Source organism: Oreochromis aureus, linkage group 7, assembly GCF_013358895.1.
Source record: "Oreochromis aureus strain Israel breed Guangdong linkage group 7, ZZ_aureus, whole genome shotgun sequence".
Lineage (NCBI taxonomy): Eukaryota > Metazoa > Chordata > Actinopteri > Cichliformes > Cichlidae > Oreochromis > Oreochromis aureus.
Window position 1 is genome coordinate 29,242,963 of NC_052948.1, and position 10,584 is coordinate 29,253,546.

Consider the following 10,584-nt stretch of genomic DNA (forward strand, 5'->3'; position numbering starts at 1 on the left):
ATCAGGGGAAAAGAGTGGTATGTTGGTCACATGTCCGTCCGCCAGGCAAAGAAGTGCCGTACGAATTAGCGCGAAAAACAAACTAGATTAACAAGAGCAAGGCGAGTATTACAGGAGCAAAGGAAGCTTTCATTCACAAACCCTCAGTATGGCAAACAAAAGAAATGCATATGATGCAGCTTTTAAATTAAAGCCAGTCGATTTGGCTCTCAGCGAGGGAAATAGAGCTGCTGCACGTACCCTTGGTATAAACGAATCAATGGTGAGATGTTGGAGACCCCAGCGTGAAGAACTGGCTCAGTTCAAAAAGACGGAAAAAGCTTTCAGAGGAAATAAGAGCAGATGGCCCAAACTTGAAGACTTTATTGAAAACTGGGTGAACACACAGAGAGCAAACGGACGAGGTGTGCAGCTCCGACTAAAGGCCAAACCAGTCGCCACCGAAATGAAGAGAGAAAATTTCAGAGGTGGGCCATCCTGGTGTCACAGATTTATGAAACGAAAAGGACTGTCCATCAGGGCGCGGACGACTGTGTGTCAGCAACTCCCTCCCGACTATGCGGAAAAATAACAAACTTCCGCGAATTCACACTAAGAAAGATAAACAAATATTCCATCGGACCGGATGAGATCATAAATATGGATGAAGTGCCTTTGACGTTTGACCTGCCTCTCACTAGGACTGTTAACAAGCAAGGTGAATCATCCTTCACGGTGAGAACCACTGGCCATCAGAGAACAAATTTCACTTGTGTTCTGGGCTGCAGAGCATCAGGGTTAAAACTTCCGCTAATGGTGATTTTTAAGCGGATGACTATGCCAAGAGAAGAGATCCCGAGCGGCATCTCTGTTAAAGTCAACAAGAAAGGATGGATGATGGAAAGCGTAATGAAGGAGTGGCTGCAAGAGTGCTATGGGACCTGGAGGATTCTTTTGCCAAAAAAAAGCATTGCTTGTTTTGGACAGCATGAGGGCCCATATCACAGATTCTGTGAAAGCAGCCATTAAGAGCACAAACTCGATTCCAGCTGTGATTCCTGGAGGCACAACGAAGCACCTGCAGCCATTCGACATCAGTGTGAATCGTGCATTGAAAGTAGCACTACGCGTTCAGTGGGAGGCGTGGATGGCGAGCAGTGATAAATCATTCACCAAAACTGATCGCATGTGAAAAGCAAGTTTTGCCCAAGTCTGCCAGTGGATTCTGACAGCGTGGAGAAGTGTCAAAACATCCACGCTCACCAACGGATTTCGAAGGGCTGGACTGCTGCGTGATGGAGAGGAGGACACCGCCACGGCCCTTCAGAGGGTGTTCGATTCTGACACTGACAACGAGGATTTCTTTGGTTTTGAAAGCGACAACGAAGGAGAGAAGCGGAGAGTGGATGACGAAGCCACCCTGAGCCTGTTCGTTTCTGACACTGGAGAAGAGGACTTTGGTGGTTTTAGTGTGCAGGAAGAAGACAAAGATGGTGATGAATGACTGACTTTTCTTCTTGTTGAAGCCGTGTTACTGCACATTAGCCCAAAAGGTAGGCCGAATCTATTTTTCTGGTGTGCTGTAGGTTATTGTTATACAGTACATTTGTTACTCATTTAAACAGCACAGTACATGTTTCATACTTGTAATTACTGGTACTTGTACATTTACGTAAAAAGTTATGCAAATATGTACCGGTAACTTGTTTTTCAAAATATTATTAAAAGGGATGTGTTCCCAAACAGCCATCTCTTTCCTGACAATCCCCTTTGTGCATATTCTCTTACATATGGTAATAAAACATTAAAACACCTGCGGCTTTTAGTCAGGTGCGGCTAATGTATGAACAAAACAGGATTTTCCCCTAATTTTAGCTTGTGCAGCTAATACTCAGGTGCGCTTTGTATATTTGACCTAAATATATGGGTTGTGTGATTTGAACATGCAGGTTAAATGCTTAACAGAGTGACTCCACTATATAAAACACTTCATTGTAAGTGTGCATAGTATATATGAGTATATATGATTACACAGAATGATGTAATTACAATTAGTAATTATGATTAGTGTATAAAGGTATATATGTCATAATAAAACTCACAACAATTGGTAGAACTGACGTAAACACGAATGATTAAAAAGAAATGTCAATCATCGCAATGTAAAACAGGCCAATTGTATGTGAGTATGCGGGGGATTCTTAAAATTTACGAAAAACAAGCACTTTTAGGCATGTAAATGAAGTTAAGTCATTTCTGCTGTTTAATACCTAAGACATTCAACTGACTGACTGTGCCAAAATGTACCAAATGGCAAAACACCTGGCTACAGTGCTTCACTGAGTGAATGGGTTAAATGCAGAGAGTAATTTCCCCACAGGGATCAATAAAGTATACGTTATTATTATTATTTGTTCATTTAAAGCTCTGTAATTTGGTAAAGTGGTTATAAATCAATAAAATCCAAAAGTAAATTAGGTGATGAAAAAAGTTTCTATATTTTCTATGTTCCAGCCTCAGTTCCTTTGACATAGTAACATCTGCTGTAATATTTATACCTCTGATGGAATTTCACAAGTGTTAGCTTTATTTCGATACCAAGTTTACACAGAGTTTGTAATTGCAGAGAAATACTCAATTCATTTTTGACTTGTCACTTTTTTTGTTCTGTAAGAGGTTTAAAATTACCTTTCATTAACAAATGTTATTTTCAACCATGTAGTGCCTAAAATTGCACTGGTACACCCATTCAAATTAACCATGAAATATTTTTGTCTACTTTGAATACAAATAAAACTAAGTGCATTGAAATGTTTTATGTTAACTATTTATTATTCATCAGCTGCACACAGAGGTTTTACACAAATGACATGACATGCAGTGTCATGGGCCTGAGTTTGGGGACCCAGGGCTCATGTGCTTCATGGACTTCTGTATATTTGCTGGTCTGTCTTGGGCTGGCGGTCCTCACAGGGTGACCGGCCATGTTTATGCTTTGCGCTGTTGTTCTCCATTTCCCCTTTTACTGGTGTGTGTGTAGCGGTGTCCTGGTTTTCCTGGAACACCAGGCCTAGAGAGTGTGTCCCTTCGGGAGGCTGGTGACACCTGAGGAGGATGATTACACATAAATGCAGCTGATCAGCCTCATCTCGGGAGCTTCTTCAGTGCATTGGTGGTTCTTGGTGTCCGGGGCTGGGTGCTCAGGTATGCACCGACTCACTCCTGGTGGGTGCTTGTCGGGGTCTGGCGCCTGTGGCTCGGTCAGGCGCCAGAACCCCTCTGGGGGTGGGGTGCCTTCGGCCTCCGGGCCTGGGGCTCGGTCCACTCGGGCACATCACTGCAACCCCCCCTGGCTTCTGCTCCGCGGCATCTGGGGCTCTCCTCAGCTCTTTCCGGGAGGGTGTCACGGTTGCCCCGCGGTTGGTTTTCCTTGGACTCTTGCGCTCTGAGGGTCTCTGGATGTCTAGAGCCTGGATCTCCTCCATACCTGCCCTGGAGGACGGGGCTATGGCCCCCCACACCCTCTAGCAGATTGTTACATGAAGGAACCTTTTGAATACAAGCGCGCTCATGCTCACAGGTGTACACACGGGTGCTCACAGACACAAACTACACCTTTTTTGGCTGCTACCTCAAAGCCCACTGTGCGCTGTCGATCCTACGTGCTACACAGTAATATTCAATATTTAGTATTTACTGTTATATACACATAGATTATCACGATGATATTGTTTATTATATTGCTCTCTTTTTTTTGCTTGTTTTCTCTTTTCTTTTTTCTCAACAGGTGATCCAGGTGATTGATATATGTAATGTACCATTCCCCTTCCCTGCTGTTTTTCTTTCCCTACCTCTCTTTCTTTCTCCCTTTCCTTTCCCCCAGTCATGTCTGTCCCGTATGTAACAACTGAAAATAAAATAAAATAAACAATAAAAACAAAGGTCAATCAAATGGACCAATACGGCAAGGCCGGGATGGTCCACTTGGTATAGTGAATCCGTTGGGCATCTTTCTTGGCCTTCAGACAATATTCTGATGGCAAAAGAACCAAACGGGACAGGCGAAAAAAAAAAAAAGTGAATATTGAACTAGAGGAGCGAAACATGGACCACTGGCACAGAAGGAAAACACTGCACGGGAATCTGCAACACACATAGTCACTTGGAGCTTGCAAAAAAGACATTCTGTATTTTGATTGTCTTCTGCACTGTAAATAAACATACTGTCTTCATTCAAAGAGTCCTGCTTTTGGGTCCTGTATCCGCAATCCCGACATGCAGAGTTTAAAACAGTCTTCATTTTGCAGTGGATGGTTTTTCAGCTGGTGGATTAAATTCAAGGTACTGCTTTTTTGAGGCAATAGTTTTACAGCATGTTTTGCAAATTACCTCATTTTGTTTGACATCCTCCTGTGAAATACAAATAACAGCAAGTCGAGCAAGGGAATGATGCTAGCAGGCTAACATCCTAGGTGTGATTAGCATCCTGGTTTTTCTTATATTTATTTTGACATTTGAATGAAATCTCAGCTCTGATGGAGCTTTGTATGTGTTTGCTGAGCGTGTCTGAGAGCTGCTACTCACAATAAACTGAAAGTGTTTGAACAAAAAGAAAAAAATCAGCTGATGATCCAGTAAGGACACTCTGAGCAAACTGACTGAATGAAGCAGAGATTTTATTGAGGACTGACAGAAAAGTGCATCAAGCAGGAGATGGTTTCATGTGGAAGAACAGAATATGGAGAATTTGAACAAATCAAGTCCAACATGAAAGGATCCACATCTTTCCACTTGGCTTAAAGCACAGCTGTCAGCTGAGTCCCCACTCCGCTTCACACATATTAACAGTACACTTTGGATTTTATATACCAGTTCTAAATATGTATGAGTAAATTATATAAGATACAATAAGAATAAGATTTTTTTTAAGGACATATTTAGCTATACAGATTAGCTTTTACAGATTTGGGAAAAATCTTCCTCCAGCAATTTTTTTCTGACAGCATTAAAAGAATCTTACAATCAAATCAAACAACTAAAAACGTTTTTCATGTTCATAGAGTCAGAATAATTTTGTTCATATTTTCACTCCTCCTTTAACCTTTTTTCTCAAATGTTATTGGTTTATTATAGAGCATCTCTGTTTCCTTCATCCACTCTGCTTCTCATCTCCTCCAGTTTCTGGACCTTCTCTGTGTCTCCTTCCTCCTTCATCTTCTCAATTAGGAAGTCCAAGTGGACAATAGTGGACGCTGAATCAGCTTTCAGAGCGATCTGCTCCAGACTGACAACATGTTTGTAGGACTCATCCAGTAACTGTGACTTCTCTGCTGTCAGTCGGCTCATTTCCTTTTCAAGATTTTCCAAAAGGCTTTGCTTGTTCTGACTTTCATTTTTATTTGTCTCATATTTCTTTCTCATTTCTTCCATCGTCTTCTTAACTTTTTTGGTCTTGTTCACATATCTCCACTTTTCTTTCACATGTTTTGATGCAGGACACTTCCTGATACAAACAGTGCAGTTGCCATCTTTAATGACCTCACAGTGTGAAGGATACCAGGACACAGTGCATCCAGGATAGTGACAGTTCTCCTTACAGACTGTACAGCACAGAGCTCCCTGATAAAAAGCACCCCACATCCCACCTTTGATATTTTCTTCTTCTGTGTAGGCCTCATCTACTTCAATGGTAAAATTCTCGTTCTCATTCATGGTTTCTTCATGTTTCTTCAGACCTACTTGAATCTGTCTAATTTCTGTCTGTTTCAGTTCAATCATTTTGATTCGTTGTTGCAGGTTTTGGATGCTGGCTTTCAGTTTGATGCGCTTCTTCAACACTTTTTTGGTTTTCATCAGCCTTTGAGGTCCACAACTTGTAAGAAAAGTTAAGAAATCCCCCATTTGTTTCTTTGTTAAGTTCCATGACTTTATTAAAGAGCCCTGATATGATTCTCTTCTCTCTTTGCTCTGTTGGTTATCAAACAGGAAGTGAACAGGCTCATTCTTCTCATTTCTGGCACATTCAATCTTTGCTGCTTCAAGCGCTTCAAGAGCATTTTCAGGTGGCATTCCATCTGAGTGTGTGATCAGAGCTACAATATTTTTCTTCAAGTTTTTTCCAAACAGAGAAATCACAGAATCAAAGATGTATCTCTGCCGCTTACTCAGTCGATTATCTGTCGCCTTCATCACCAGACCCACTGAATTAAGTTCATGAACTCCATCCTCTGACCGAAACAAGTCCAATAATCTTTCACTAACGATGTTATCATGTTCATCACCTTTGGTGTCTCCAAATCCAGGAGTATCGATGATGGTCAGAGAGTAGGGCAGAGTTTGATCTTCAAAACCAAAGATCTCTCGTACACGATCACATCTGATGTCTGACTTTCTGTCTGACTTTTCTTCTCTTCCTCTACGATCTGAAACCAGACTTCATCCTCCCACTTCACTCCCATGGTGTAGTTGATCAGAGTGTTGATCAGAGTGGATTTCCCCCCTCCTGTTTCCCCCACAAGTAGGATGGTTTTATTTATCTTGTTAATATCTTTTCACCAACAGTCATTCTTGTCAGAGTTCCAAACTTCTCTTTTTTTGGCCTCAGCTGGTAGACAGCAGGAGGTCCTGAACAGATCAGAAAGCTGTCGGATGAAATATCCTCATATGGTGGTGAGATGAGATTGATCCTGTAGGAGAAAGTACAGATTTCGGTTTCTTATTTTCATATGATGCAATACATAACTGATCACTTACTGTAAAATTAAACTATTTTATTGCCAATTTGAGCTCATTTTCTATCTATACTCTCACAACCAGTCATTTGGAAATCTTTTATTTTATGTTATGTGTCATGTTGTGACACATGTACACATATGGAACAATGCAATTCCCCATGTGCCTTATTGTATTGTATTGATTTTGTATTGTTGTCTGTATTATAGTAAGGTCTTTACCTTACAATATTAAGCACCTTCAGGCAACAGTTTTTTATGATTTGTTTCTATATTAATAAAATGTAATTGTATTCAATAGAAATTCATTTGATTTTGTCATCACAATGGTGAAAAAAGTTGTTGGATGGTAGGAATGATGAAACTGTAACATATCAAAGATCTTGTTTGACAGCAATGGTTAATGAACAGAGAAACAGATCCATCCTGGAGCACAGGCCAACTAACCACCAATGTAGAAGATGCTAAACAGAAGTTGGCTGATAGCATTGTAAATAGCTAATAGCTAATGGTCTCATAAATTAAGCTGGACCAGTGATCTCATCCAGAAAAAACAAGAGATGTAAAATAATCCCACCATGCTAATATTTGCCAGAAAGTCTGTTTGCTGGATCAAGTTAAAGTGGCTGATACCAGCACAGAGATAAGGTATATGCTAGTGGAGTGGCAACACACATACTTTAATGATTCCAGCTTGTGGCTTTACATTCTGGTTTTCTTTTGGTTTATTTGGCACAACAAACTTGAAAACCAGAGGACTAGGTTCAGATTAGAGCTGAGCAACAGGTGAGGGGACACTATCAATATTATTATCTTGTCAAACTGTCAGAAGTACATGTGTTTAGTCACAAGTAGGTGCCTGGTCTTGGTCTTCTTGTTACTGAGTTGCATTAAAGAATCTGTAAAGTCACAGATAAGCCACTTCTCTTCTTTGACCTTATAATTCTCACATTTATTTATCAGGATAAACCCCTTGAGATGTGACATCTCGAATTTGAGATGGCCACCAGGTTAGATATGATAGTGAATAAACCTCCGTCAACTGTGTCATCTACCTTTAACCTGGTAGTTACCTGGTAAGATGCTTGTTACTGCCGGCAGTGCACAAGTCTACATGACTTCATAACTAGACCTTATTATCTGCACAGCTGTTTAGCAGTTTAACATACCTGTGTTGCAGAGCTGCTCTGGTTTCTTCATCAACTTGGCTTTCAATCTCTTCCAGTTTCTGGATCTTTTCTTTGTCTCCTTTCTCCTTCATCTTCTCGATCAAAAAGTCCAAGTGTACAGAAGTGTTTACTGAATTAACATTCAGGTCCATCTGATCCAGTCTGACCACATGTTGATAAGCTTCATCCAGTAGCTGTAACTTTTCTGCTGTCAGTTTGTTCATTTCCTTTCCCAGATTTATCAAAATGCTCACCTCAGGTTCAGTTTTATTGAATTCAAACAATCTCTTCTTCTCGGCATTCCTTAACCTGGTCACATACCTCGAGTTTTCTCTTACGTGATCTAATGCAGGACACTTTTTGGTACAAACAGTGCAGTGTCCATCTTTCATGACCTTGCAGTTTTCAGGTTTCCACCCTAGTGTGCATCCAGGATAGTGACAGTTCTCCTTACAGACTGTACAGCAGACAGCTGCTTCCAGCCCACACATCCCCCCTCTGACTGGTTCTTTATGTTTGAAGACCTCAGCAACACGAGGAATGAACTCTTCTATCATCTTCCTCTCTTCAGGTTTCTTCAGAGCTTCTTGAGTATTTTTGATTTCTCTCTGTTTTACCTCAATAAACTTGATTCTCTCTTGCAGGTTGTGGATGCAGGCTGTTAGTCTGATGCGTTCATTCAGATCTTCAGATGTTGTCTCCAGCTTTTGAGCTTCACTTTCTTCTAGAAAGGCTGTGAATTGACGTATTCTCTCTCTCTGTTACTCTCCATGCCGTCTCCAAACCAAACTCATTTTCATCTGTTCTCTCTTTGTTCTGTTGGTTATTAAAAAGAAAATAAAGTGATTGGTTCTTCTCATTTTTAGCACATTTTATCTTCTGATGTTCGAGAGCTGTTAGAGCATTTTTAGGTGGCATTCCATCTGAGTGTGTGATCAGAGCTACAATGTTTTTCTCCAGGTCTTTTCCAAACAAAGACATCATTGAATCAAACACATAAAACAGTCGGTCATTTAATCGATTATCACTTGCTTTTGTCACCAGACCCACTGCATGAACTTCATTAACTCCACCCTCTAACCGAAACAAGTCAAGTAACTTTTGATTGCTAACATCATCCTTTTTGTTCCCCATAATATTTCCAAATCCAGGAGTATCGATGATGGTCAGAGAGTAGGGCAGAGTTTCATTTTCAAAACCAAAGATCTCGTACACGATCACATCTGATGTCTGGCTTTCTGTCTGACTTTTCTTCTCCTCTCCGATCTGAAACCAGACTTTATCCTCCCACTTTACTCCCATGGTGTAGTTGATCAGAGCGTTGATCAGAGTAGATTTTCCTGCTCCTGTTTCTCCCACAAGTAAGATGGTTTTATTTATCTTGTTTGGATTTTTTTCTCCAACAGTCATTCTTGTCAAAGATCCAGTCTTCTCTTTTTTTGTTCTCAGTTGGTAGACAGCAAGAGATCTTGATGAAATCACAACTCTGGAGGTGATGTCTTTGTATTTGGATGAGATGTTATTCTTCCTGTAGGAAAAAATGTAAATGTTACTTACACATTTTCTTTAAATGACTATTGATTCTAATAATTATGAAATTCTGCGTTTGCTGCTTTTAAAGCTGGAGGCTTGTATTGCCTCACGGATTTTGGACCATCAATATGTGGAATATTGTATATTTTTTTATACAAACATTCTTTATATTTATTTATTATTATAGGCTATTTACCTTACAGTATAAAGCACCTTTAGGCAACTGTTGTTGTGATTTGGTATTATATAAATAAAAATGAATTGAAAATTGATTTTCTTTTTTTTTTACCAGTAAGATCATACAAGCAGCAAATCAAATTCTCATAATTCGTCTGATTGGCTGCTGTGACCCATAAGGGTTAGAACAGACTTAACCCTCTGGACTCAGTGAACATGCACAGCCAGATCACCTGATCAATTTAACCCTTTGAGACCTACCATAGAACCAGTCCGCCAGAGCTTATCTTTATATTTTTGTTCCTTTGTTGTTCCTCCCAAAGCGTACAGCAATATGTCTGTGAAGGTTCTCAGTAGCCTAAAGAGCTTGGAAAGAAAAGCATCTGGACTTTAAGTTGCTTGAAGACGTGTCTCCTCTCATCCGAGAACCTTCTTCAAGTCTAGGGTCAAATCGCGGAGAGTCCCAGATTCAAGCCCTATGGGAGTGTCCCCCCAGAGAGACAACAGACCCCCTAAAGATCCTCTAACTAATCACACAAGCCAAGGTGTGAAAACGGGTGTAGCTCACAATCAGCCAAGGTTTCGGGTAAACCCGCTGTGAAACCTAACCCCACCCTATCATGTGATTTCCTGAGGTCAGAAGGCCCAGGATGTCCGTGGCCATTAAGGCATCTGGGAATGGATCTCAAAACTGGATTATAGATGGCAGAGAGTTGGTGTTGTAAACCACCACCTCTGTTCAAAGATGGTCGTTCACAGTGGACATAGATGGCTTCTTTCACTCCTCTTTCAAACCATCTGTCTTCTCTGTCCAAAATGTGAACAGTGGCATCCTCAAAAGAGTGACCTTTATCTTTTAGATGCAGATGGACAGCCGAGTCTTGTCCTGTCGAGGTGGCTCTTCTATGTCTTTCGTGAGTGCTGAAGTCTCCCAGTAGGACAACAGATGGATCACCATGAAGTATCCCACCGGGGACACCAAGAAGATGTATAAG

At 40.8% G+C, this 10,584-nt stretch overlaps 2 pseudogenes; both read right to left on the minus strand.

Moving 5' to 3' along the window:
- Positions 1-4,634: 4,634 nt before the first annotated feature.
- Positions 4,635-6,524, minus strand: LOC120441164 (annotated as a pseudogene).
- Positions 6,525-6,526: 2 nt separating this feature from the next.
- LOC120441065 overlaps positions 6,527-10,584 on the minus strand; it is a 7,297-nt pseudogene continuing 3,239 nt past the window's right edge.